Here is a 12,858-nt window from a genome sequence, read left to right as displayed (position 1 = left end):
ACATGGAGATAATATCTTTGGCATTCGGAATAACTTTTTGACTATCACACCAAAACGCAAGCAAAGAAGCACTCAACAAAATTAAAAAATTAACCTATGCATTGGAAAGTATTTGTAAACCACATATCTCATAAGGATTTGACATTAAGAACAATCTGGTAACTTGTGCAGGTCTTCTACAGGTAACCACAGTTGCTGTGAGTGGCTGCTGATAGGTTCCTCATGTGCCAGTGGATGGCCAAACACTCATGTGCATATGGTTAGATTAATTGGACTCAAGAGATTATTATTAACAAAGAAGTGGACAGGAAGCTTGGTGGGAGGAAGGATAAGAAACAATAGAGGGAATTGGAGGGAAGTCCTAGTGTATAGATATAATCAGTATATATTACACAAATGTATAAATTTTAAAAGCATAATAATATGATTTCACAAACTCCACATAACCCAAAGGCAAAATTTTTAAATTGGGCAAAGGACATGAATGAAAAGATGCTGAACATCACTACTCATCAAAAAATACAAACAAAATCACTAAGATATCATGACTGTACACTCCTCGAGACAGACAGCATACCAAAACAAGAGGTAACAATTACTGAGATCCAAGAGATAAATGCTTTTAAGGGTGTGAAGAAAAGGGAACTCTTGCACTCTGGTGGGTAGAACTGGGACCATTAAGGAAAACTGTGCAACAATGGGGAAATCTAGGAAAGAATTATAGCAGTCTCCCCTTCTCATTTTACTTACCATATTTTCAGTGACACATAGGAACTACCATCCAGATATACAGGCACTTGTCTTGACTCTTTCAAAAGAGAAAAGCTACATTTGCATTTCTAATATGATTTTCTATTTTATTATCAGTTTCAATTTTTAGTCTTTTACTCTGTATGCATAATCACAAACTGTTTTCTCATTAGATCTTCATGTATAGCAAAAGCAAAAGAGTGTATGAAGGCTTCAAGTGTCTATTGGTGAGGGTGCCACAGGCAATATTCATTGAAAACAAGTGGGTAATGATTCAGTAATCCCTCTTCCTCTATGTATATGCCCAGAGGAATGAAATTGCCTCAGAAAGATCTCTGCATTGTCAGTGCTCACTGCAACATTATCATAGTAGACAAGATAGAAACAATCTAAGGATCCATCAACAGACAACGGATAATCTATACATCTATATGGTGAAACATGATTCAGTCTCCAAAAAGGCAGACATTTTTACCATTTGCCACACATGGAAGAACCCAGAGAGCAATGTACTAAATAAAATAAGCCAAACCCAGAAAAAAATACTGTATAACTTCATTTATAATTTTAGAAAGCCAAAAATACAGAGAAAGAATAAAATGTGGTTATGGATGAGGAAATAGAGGTCAAAAGATTAAAGGTCAATAAAACATTACTATGAATAAAGAAACCATAGTGTGAAGTATTTTCTAATGATTATTTCATGGAAACCTCACAATATCCGTAATGAGGGATTAAGATTCTTAAATAATCACTAGTCCAAGGATACTTTACTAATAAGTGCCAGTGCCCAGTTTTTTACCTTTAAAGCCCAAGGCTCGTTGAAGATAGCCACTGTCCTCTACTCTTGCTTTAAAATGAAGACAGGAAGAACTAACTTCCTGACTTAGTAGCCAATTATGAGAGCAGGTAGGTAGGCTAATTGGCTGATTGGCTTATCTACAGGTATTTATATGATCAAAGAGTTGACCAATGCAAACAAAACAGGGAGTAGATCTATTAGGGAAAAAGCATGAATTACAAATTTAGACAATCTTAATCACACTGATTAAATAATCATTCTATTTTGAACTATGAGATTCGATCTGAACCATTATGTAAGGTTCTAAATAAGACAATTTAAAAGAGTTACAAATTAGAGACTAGTGAAAAGTGTCTCCAGGCATCTGAAAACAATGACCCAGGATGCAATCAGCCTAGTGAAGTGCACCTGCATCAAAGAGCGTAAAAGCGCAGAACCCAGAGTCATCATCAAATAGCCAAGTTCTGACCCACATAAGTGTACCCAGACTTTCCCTACACAACCTCAGGGTAACTAGCTCAAAGACCTATGAGTAGATGAGACAGTGAGGCATGGGGGTTACCAGAATTCCCTAATACCACGAAGACCATACCTTGAGGCAGTTATTTTCATATAACTAGAGATAATCAAACAGAAGTGAGATAAATTAAAAGCAAAGTCTCTTCCACATCAGACTGTTTCCTTAATTCTTGTCCTTACTCTGAAATTCCTGTCCTCCAGGACAAATTATATCCTACTTTAACTGCGTGTTAGTCATTTATTAGCATCTTATGAGCATCTACCCATAAAACAAATGCTGTGTGTCGTAGTTCAACTGGCAGGCAAATCTACAAAAGCTGACTTCACAAACCATCTACCACAACACTAATTACATCTGAGTCTGTTTTCATCTGCTTTTATCTATTTCAGATTCAACCTAATCTTCATTCTTACAACCAGTCTCCCAAACTTGAGAGAGAAAGAGAGAGATTGCATACACTAAAGAAAACCGAGGTCTGAACAAATGAGAAGGGATCATTAAACAAGGACGTTTTAATAAAAACAGGCCTTTAATATTCCTCTCTTGTGAATGCTGTGGGAGCACATTCTGCTCCTTCAGCCAATAGCCTTTAAGATACCAGCCCACTGGGGCATGGTCTCTCCTACTTTAAAAAGCAGCCGGAACCGTGCGCCTGCTCTCTTGCTTCTGGCTCCCAGACTCTGTTCCTGTTTGCACTCAGAGGACGGTTGTTTAGGACGATGATCTGTAAGTTTTCCTCTTAAACAAATAACCCTTTTATTACCCATTCTTCTTAACTGGTGTGGGACTGTTTTACGGCATCATGTGGACACCATTCCCTATCCCACACTCCCCAGTATAGCAATCTCAGAATCTCCGAGGCTCCCTAGACCACGGGGCTAAACTCGAGCCATACTCTTGCTGCCCATTTCCCTGTACCCTGTGGTAAATTCCCAAAATTACATTTCTCACTCCAATTACAGCCCCACTGCAAGACTTAAAAAAGAAGGGGAGGGGGGCTGGAGAGATGGCTCAATGGTTAAAAGCATTGGCTGCTCTTTAAAGGATCCAGGTTCAATTCCCAGCACCCACATGGTGGCTTGGAACTATTTGTAACTCCAGACTCAGGAGGTCAAACCCCCTCTTCTGACCTCCAAGGGCACTGCATGTATAATGCTGCACAGACATACATACAGACAACACACACACACAATAAGTTTTAAGCAAAATAGACAATTTGAACAATTTAAAAAATATATAAACAGCCTAACTAAAGGCACATATTTTTACTCAGACAGATGCCATTTCCACTCCTCTCCAGGGCAGACGTGATGCAGCCAGCCGCCAGGTCAGACATGCTGAATCTTTCCCGGTAAGACTGGTGCTACAGAGATTACTAAATATGGGTTAGGCAAGATTGTGAGAATTAGCCATCAAGAGGCTAGAACTAATGGGCCAAGCAGTGTTTAAAAGAATACAATTTATGTGTTGTTATTTTGGGGCATAAGCTAGCCAGGCGGCCGGGAGCTGGGTGGCAGGAATACAGCTCCTACAACACAGAGGCATCGCCAAGATAATGCTTAATGAACAGAATTTCAAACATAAAGAAAATGTTAAAATCACCACTGTGAGTGAAGGTATGTTTATGAAAGTGTACCTTAAGCTTAAGCTCTATGGAATCAGTCTCACAAATGAAGTTTTATAAACTTTTCTCCTCCCTCTAATACTGAGATTTCAAATCCTTTGAAAAGTCTGGTTTCTAACACTGGCATCCCTGGGTATTGAGTAGAGAATCTCCAAAAGTAAGTACATCTGTAGAAAATGGCTTCCAATGGTCCTTGTACAGGTGATTACACTGCATCTGATAAAAACCTTGACTAATCAAGTGTTAAAGAGCAGTTTCCATTGTGCATGTTCATTGTACATGGTACATGATATCTAAGGACATTTTCATCCAAGTATGTACTATACACTGATCCTATTACCCTCACACTCTTTTATCCCCCTCCTTCTTGTTCCTTTCCATCTCATTAGTCCTCTGCTCTCTGACAGTTTTGCTTCTCCTTTCATATCATCTACACATGTGTGATTGTACAACCTAGGAATCCCAAATGAGAAAAGCATATTTGTCTGAGTCTGGCTTCATTTGCTTAATATGACTATCCCCAGCTGCATCTATTGTCCTACAAGCAAAATAACTTTTCTTATGACTGAACATTTTTCCATTGTGCATATCACATTTTTTTACCTATTCCCTGTTGTCCAATACCTATGTTGGTTTGAGCACTTATTATTGTGAAGATTCTGCAATAAATACTGATATGCAAATATCTCTGTGATATGCTGATTACTGTCCTTTGTGTTAGTTAGTATCTACAAATGGTGTAGCTGGATCATATGGTTGACCTATTGCAGGTTTCTGAGAGAAATCCACAGTGGCTTACACAGTAACTAGCTATATTAATACATATAGAACTGCTGGCAGTGCAGGAGAGCTTCTGTCCACATCTTCATCAGCATTTATTTGCCTAATTGTAGACCTGCATGAACTTGTTACATAAGTAAGCAGTTTTCCCCCTCCCACTCCATAGGCTATCTTTGCTCAATTAACTATTTACCTTTGTTGTAGAGAAGCTTTTTGAGTTTCATGAAATCCCATTTGTCAGTTGCTAGCTTTATATCCTGAGTGACCAGAATTCTATTCAGAAAGTCCTTATATCTCAGAGTATTTTCCTACCTTTTTTTCTAACAATTTCAAAGTCTTGGGTCTTACATTAAGGTGTTTAAGATACATCTGCAGTTGATTTGTATGAGGTGAGAGAATGATCTAGATTCATTCTTCTGCATCTGGATATCTCCATAACACCTTCCAAGGCAGAGGTCCTTAACCGACAAGGCCCAGTGCATCAGTGACTAGGCCTTTGATATAAGAAATCTTTACCTACTCACAAAGTAAAAGAACAAAGATTTTATGGTATGCATTTTCTATAGTGTTATAGTTTTAAGCAATATATTTAGTTCTATGATTCATTTAGAGCTTTAAATTTTTGTTCTTGTTATTTTTAATATGATTTAAGGTATGGTTCAAAGTCCAGGATTGGCATGTGGATTCCCAGTACCAGCTGTTGGAAAAGCTTGTTGGGAACAGGTAGCATAAGTCCTACAGCCTTTTCTTCCTTTTCAAAATAGTTTTGACTAATCTAGGTCCTTTGAATTTCTATCTGAATCTTGTTAGCTTACCAATTATAAAAAAGTTTGAATTTGATTGGGATTAGCCTTTATATGTTTGCATATGGGACAGTCTGAACAGTAGTGACATTTCACCCATAGTTAGTATTCTGATGTAGAAACACAAAATTCTTTCCCTATTTACTTGGGTCATCTTTAATCTCCGAGTAGTGTCCTCACCTTCTCAGTACGGAAAGACCCTCATGGATATGAGAAAGACCTCAGCTCCAAATGAAGGAAGTCCAAGGAGAACCTGGCTGAGAAAAGATGCAAAGTGTAGCCTTGAATACAAAACGAATGCACAGACTCAGAGAAGACCGGTACACACTAAGTCTAGAAGATGGTGGGTAGTGTGTAAAGGCAGAAAGTGATGAGTAGAAGGGATCCCACAGCATAGCAGAGGAGGGACCCTCAATAGTTGAAGGGTCACAAACTGAAATTCTTACAAAAGCCAAAGCAAAAAAAAAAAAATTTTAATACACAAACGACATGAGTTTAAGCCCATGGGAAAGCACGGAGCCTGTATCAAATGAATAGAATACATACTAGACTTCAAATTCACTCATCATTCAAATTCAGATGCTAATGCACCATGAAACCCAGCAAAACTGAGGTGTGTGTGGAGGTGCACATACACATATATAGTTAAGAGAGGTGTGTAGAAAAAACAGTAATACATATAATATGTGTGTATATAAAATGAAAAAAGGAATCTGGACAGGAAGAGGAAAGTACAATGAGATACAATTATAGAAGTAATTTTAGAGCGATGAGTAAATCAGCGGTAGGAAGAGAATACGTAGAAAAAAATGACACTAAAGTAGGAAAGACAAAAAGGTCAATTATATGAATGAGAATTGAAGTGAGTCAAGACAAGTTTTAATGCACATTACTATAAGTATTTACTGACATTTCATAATGGTAGGCATTTGTTTGCATTAGTTAGTAGCAGTGGCAATTTAATGATCTTTTGTCTCAGTTCTTTTTCTCGATTAAAACAATAGCCCACTAGTAACAAAGAGAGGAAAAAAATCACATCCTAATGTTCTGGGCTACAGTCCATGACACCGGAATCTTTACAACACACAAATCAAGGCTCAGCCTACTGCCCCTATATTGTGGAATATTACTTTAACTATGTAAAGATGTGTAACATTTGTTTATGTTGTGGAATATTAATTTAACTATGTAAAGATGTGTAACATTTGTTTATGCTGTGGAATATTACTTTAACTATGTAAAGATGTATTATATTTCTTTATTGCCGTTTGTTTAATGATGTAAAGATCTGTTGCTTTGCCTGCCTAAGGCACCTGATTGGAAAAAGTGTGTCAGTGGAGGTGGTTTTAAGAATATTAAGACTTGAACAAGTTCTAATTCACTCTTTCTGCTTCCTTCTTTTGCCTGGAATTCACAGGTCAAAATATGCTAAGCACCCTTACTTCTGGTTAAAAAACTTGCTTCTAAATCTGTCAGGACCCTATGAGTGTTGTTGTTAATTTTTACTCTTATGGGCTCTTTTGGCTTTTTGGGGGTCTCACCACGCAGCTCTCAAATAAATCAGATCTGGAGGCTATTCTTAGTTATGAACACCTGACCTTAAGATGGCTTGTTTTTTTGCCAGTTTTTTCTTAACTTAAATTATCCCAACAACCTTTTGCCTCTGGGCCTTTTCCTTTTCTTACTTAAGTATATCTTACTTTTACTCCTACTTGATGGTTGGTTGGGTTCCTGGGTGTCTGGCCCCTGACGTTCTCTTCCCCTTCTTCTCCCATTGCTCGCTCTCTTCCTCATTTCTCCTTCTATTTATCCTCTCTGCCTGCCAACCCCACCTATCCTTGTTCCTGCCTCACTACTGGACATTTAGCTCTTTATTAGACCATCAGGTATTTTAGACAGGCAAAGAATCACAGCTTCACAGAGCTAAACAAATGCAACATAAACAAAAGTCACACACCTTAAAATAATATTCTACAACATTTTCCCCTTTTGTCTAAATAAAAAGGAAAAGTTTTAACATAGAAAACTAGACAGAACAAAAAGTTATCAAGTAAAAATCTACTATTCTCAGTCCATTTGCATTTAATGAATTCAGAGAAAATCCTACATTACCTATCAGTGAATCCAAAGTTTTATACCTAACTAACTTTCTTTCATAATTAAAGAAAACTGCTAATATAACTATCTAATCTTCAACTCCATCCAAGACTCCAGAGGGAATTAACATTACCTCAGTAAACAGGGGATGCATTGCAAGCAACTTCTAAGATTCTAGAAATGACACAGATATCTGGTTGCCTGGACAGTCACACAAAGTTCCTTTTTAACACTGGGGCATTCATCTTTAGCCTACAGGCCCATAGTATCTGACAGACTTTACACTGGAGAAGGAAATTTGAAAGACTGTCCCACCTATATTGGCAATGTTTATCATCACTCTCTTCTGTGTCCTGCAGAATGTCTGGCAGTTTCTTCTGTGAAGCAGGAACCCTGAAGGATCATCCCACCTTGTTTTGACAAAGTTCAACAGTTACTTTTCTGTGGGACCTGCATGTCCAGTTTATACAACATACTGCCAAACAGTCCAAGCAAGAGCAGCTTCTTGCCCAAATGGCTACCAGCCTTGCCACATTGAAAGCAGACTCCTCACAGAGGGTAGCTCACAACTGCTAATAACTCCAGCTCCAGGGGATCTGATACCTTCTTCTGGACTTTGTGGATAAACATATCCTTAGACACCCACATATATATAATTAAAATAAGAATAAAAAAACTAACCTTAAAATAATATCAAATTACTTCCTATAGCTTAAGAGGTGGGTATTATATTTTTTTCCTTCAGCCAATGATTTATTTTTTTTTTAATCTAGACAAGGTTTCTTCTCTGTGTAGCCCTTGCTGTCCTGGAATTCACTCTGTAGAACAGGCTGGCCTCAAACTCAGAGATCCTCTTGCCTCTACCCTATGATCAATGGTGTGTACCACAACCACCTGGCTCAGCCAGAGATTCCTAATCTCTACAAATACACACAATTTTTCTTACTCGTTCTCTTTCGCTTATTCTATCTTCCACATACTCTATAGAAAGGAATGCATATTTAACTGAAAATATCTCTGACTGAATGTTCTCTGTGCCTCTGTCTAATAATACAACTTTGAAAACTACCTACAAAATGTAGTAAGAGAATAGATAGGTAAACTGTGGTATAACCATGAAACAAATCACAGAGGGGAAATAATGAGGAAAATGCATATTACAACAGTATATACCTAAAGCTTAAAACTTACAAAACAATTAACTATATTACACATGGAGACAAAAACATTCATGATACAGTTTTTCCAGGAAACGGACTGGTACCTCTCCCACAGTTCCCCAAATTAGGACAAATTGTTAAGGTTTCACATGAATTGCATGAAAGGCATATGGGATAATTGATATACTACCCCTTGTTTTTTTGCTTCATGTTTAAAATATATGGATGCTATTTAATAAACAGTTAAGGCCTGACCAAGAATAAGTAAAGTCAGCAAAGAACCACCTGTGGCCAACATTTGTTTGTGCTAAAGCTATGTACAAACACAGATACAAATCACCTCATTTAGTCACCCAACAGTACTGAAAAACAATAATATTAAAACTCAGCTGCAAGGCGTGTGGGGTATATGTGGCTATAACTGGCCATAGCCACATAACAGAGAAGGTCTAGAAAACACATAGTCATGAAGCAACTTTCATAATAAGTCTGGTATTTCAAAGGAATAGGACACATTAATTCTTAGTTAGAAAAGGATTTCATTGATTTAAAAAACTCCAAATAACCCCCAAGTTCCTCAAAACAGCTTAATTCTGAATCATATAAAAAGGAAAACAAAAGAGCTACTGGCTAACAGTACTTTGTACTACTCCGGCCTAAGTGAAGTGCTGAGTTTAATCTGGGGCTTGGAGATTTAAAGGGACATTGATGAAATGAGTACTCAGTACCAAGGACAGATTCCAGATGAAAAAAAAAAAGAGTGAACTTTCCAACTATCAAATTCTTAAAAATTAAACCCAACTGCTTTAAGAATTCCATTTATCCTACTATACTGGTGGATATAAGGTTCTTTCTTAAAGTTAAGACACTGTGAGTTATGATGCACTCATCAACTCCTATTCATTTAAAATGCCACAGGGGAAAACAACTGATTGCAACTATGGACACAAGTGCTCCTAACCCTCTGTTCTTTATTTTAATTTGCTTTATGATTCATGAGGACTCTACTCTGCTAACAGGCTAGGCTGCATCATCGACACTTACTCAGAATCCTCACGTTCTGTAAGTGCAAAGGTTAATATGGCCTTGGTAAACAAAACAAAACAAAAACCTCAATAACAACAAGACACTCATTACGAGGGAATAGAGAAGAAACTAACGAAGTAGCAGAATCATAAAGCAATTAAAATATTGCCAAGCACGGTGATTCACAAAGTGTTGTTGATATGCATATTTGGGAGATAATGTATCTTAGTGCAAAATAATTGAGATCTATCTTACATTTCATAGCAAAAATAACTTGAGCTAGCACAAAGACATAAGTGTAAACACTGAATCTAAATTAGGCAATGGTTTCTTAGCCATGACATGAAAAGCACAACAAGAAAAAATTTTGTTCTACCAAAACTTAAATCTTTGTCTATCAAGGGATACCACTAAGAAATTTTTTTAAAATTTATTTATTTATTAAAGATTTCTGCCTCTTCCCCGCCACCGCCTTCCATTTCCCTCCCCCTCCCCCAATCAAGTCCCCCTCCCTCATCAGCTCGAAGAGCAATCAGGGTTCCCTGACCTGTGGGAAGTCCAAGGACCACCCACCTCCATCCAGGTCTAGTAAGGTGAGCATCCAAACTGCCTAGGCTCCCCCAAAGCCAGTACGTACAGTAGGATCAAAAACCCATTGCCATTGTTCTTGAGTTCTCAGTGGTCCTCATTGTCCACTATGTTCAGCAAGTCCAATTTTATCCCATGCTTTTTCAGACCCAGGCCAGCTGGCCTTGGTGGGTTCCCGATAGAACATCCCCATTGTCTCAGTGTGTGGGTGCACCCCTCGCGGTCCTGAGTTCCTTGCTCGTGTTCTCTCTCCTTCTGCTCCTGATTTGGACCTTGAGATTTCAGTTCGGTGCTCCAATGTGGGTCTCTGTCTCTGTCTCCTTTCATCGCCTGATTTTAAAGAGACACTCAGAAGAGAGAAGATATTTGAAAACCATGTATCTGATGTGAGATTTGCAATCAGAATAGATGAAGAATATGTATAATTCAGTAATAAAAAAACAACTCAAAAAAATGGGCAAAAGATCTGAACTAAGGTTTGCTCATGAAAGATGTACAAGTGGTCAAGAGGCATCTGAAAAGCTGTTCAATTCAGAAGTCAAAATCAGATTTACACTACTATGTCACCAGGATGGATGCAACCAAAAGTCAAATATGAACTTGTGGGGATATGGAGACTCAGAAGCCCTCTTTACTCCTGGTGGGGTGTAAATGCTTCAGTCATTTAGAAAACACCTTCACACTTCTCAAAAATGTTAAACACAGTGTTGCCATATGATCTGTAATTTCAGTTCTATTACAGTCAATAAAAGCAAAACCATGTGCCCATGTAAAAACCTGTACAAGAATATCACAGCAGCATTATTCATAATCAAATGGCTATACAGCAGCTGCTTTTACTGAGAAGCACTGGCTCCCAAATGGGCCCAGAAGGAAACTAAAAACAGATGAAAGCCTGACATCGCCCTTCATTTTGTGTTTGTCACTTTCCTTACTTTGTCTGAAGACTCAGAAATCAGTCGTTGTCCTTAACCTTTCCTTTGGGACCACCTTAAGATTCCAAAAGCAGAAAAATCTCTTAGAAGACTTAGGATGTCTCTAAGTCACACACACACACACACACACACATGCATATGCACACATGCGTGCACTGTGAATACAGATGAATTATCCACAAAGGCAAGGCTGTTGGAAACAATCTTGTAGGAACCAGACTGATTCTCACAAACAAGACAGCAATAGGACTTCTATGGATCACGTTGAGCAAGCAGAACTGAGACAATCATCAACCAGCTCATGCCCTGACTCTTGCCCAAATTCTTCTTTCATTTAAGTCTAAAGCTCAACTGGTACCCCAAAGCTAGACTTGGAGTCATGAGGTTCCTCTATCTGTGCCTCTTCACAATGTGGCCACAGAATAAATCTTTCTCCACTTTTAATAATTACTAGTCTTTTAAATACTGGGGACAGGTGACAAACATGGCTTTTTGTGGCTATAGTTTATCCTAAAACCTGGTTACAGTGATAGTAAAAAGGGAAGAGCTGTAGAGATGGCTTAGTAGTTAAGAGCACTGGCTGTTTGTTCTTCCAGAGGACCAATGTTTGATTCCCAACACCCACATGGAGTCTCACAAGCATCTGTAACTCTAGTTCCTGGGGATCTCAACCCTCTTCTGGCATTCCTGGGCACCAGTCATGCACATGGTACACAGACATGCATGCAGACAAAAATACGTTTACACATAAAATAAATAAAATTTTTAAATATTTTAAATGGAATATAATAAAATATCAGTTGGCCATAAAAAAAAAACAACAAATATCTGCTTTAGTACGAATAAACCATGAAAGTATAAAGTCAAAAGAAACTGACAGAAAAGGTCACTCATTGTATGGTGCCAATTATATAAAACGTTGCTAAGAGGGAAATCCACAGAGATATGAGGTATATTAGTGGCTGCCAAGGACTCAGAAATGGAGAACAAGGAGCAACTGCTCCTGGGCATAGAACTTCTGAGATAATAAAATAATCTAGTATTATTAAGTAGTAGTAATAATTGTATAATGCTGAGAGAACACTAACGGCCACCAAACTGTAGTCCTTCAAAGGGTGTTTTATGGTATATGAATTATATCTCAACAAAAATAAAGAGGAGCCAAGCTTGGTGGTTCACGCCTTTAATCCAAGCACTTAGAGGCAGGTACATCTCTATGAGGTCCAGATCAATCAGGGGTACAAAGTCAGACCCTATCTCAACAAATACCCAAATAGAAAATGAACTAGAAAGCCAATTTAGCAGATTAGAGCACTTGCTGCTCTTGCAGCAGATGGGGATTCGGTTTCCCAGCACCTTACATGGTGACTGACAACCATTTGCAATTCCAGTTCCAGGTGACTCAATGCCCTCCCTCTTCTGGCCTCTGTGGGCCCCAGGCATTCACATGATGCACATACATGCATGCAGGCAAGACACTCATACATATAAAATAAAACAAATAAATCTAATTTTTAACTAAAGATTAAAAGAAATAAAGAAGAAAGCTCTTTGGGGAATATCATAGTGAAATCCTAGCTATTTCACCACAGTAACTGGCATCAGGCTATATGACTTACAGAGTAATGGAAGAACTGCAAGAAACAATTAACTAAAACCCAAAGATCCCAGTTATGCGCTGGAACATTGTAGTACAGCTGTTACCAAACAGCAGCAAGAGAACAAAATATCCATCACTCTGCATATCTGTAACTAATCATCAGGCTCTCTACC

At 38.1% G+C, this 12,858-nt stretch overlaps 1 protein-coding gene across 7 annotated transcripts in view; it reads right to left on the bottom strand.

Annotated features, from left to right (window-relative positions):
- Positions 1 to 12,858, bottom strand: part of LOC121439593 (nuclear receptor coactivator 1) — a 260,024-nt gene that overhangs the window by 185,225 nt on the left and 61,941 nt on the right. The window lies entirely within an intron of this gene.

Source organism: Microtus oregoni, unplaced genomic scaffold (assembly GCF_018167655.1).
Source record: "Microtus oregoni isolate MIOR12 unplaced genomic scaffold, Mior012 000062F_ref0000492, whole genome shotgun sequence".
Classification (NCBI taxonomy): Eukaryota; Metazoa; Chordata; class Mammalia; order Rodentia; family Cricetidae; genus Microtus; species Microtus oregoni.
Note: the sequence above shows the minus strand (reverse complement) of the source record. Positions and strands in the feature narration are given on the sequence as shown.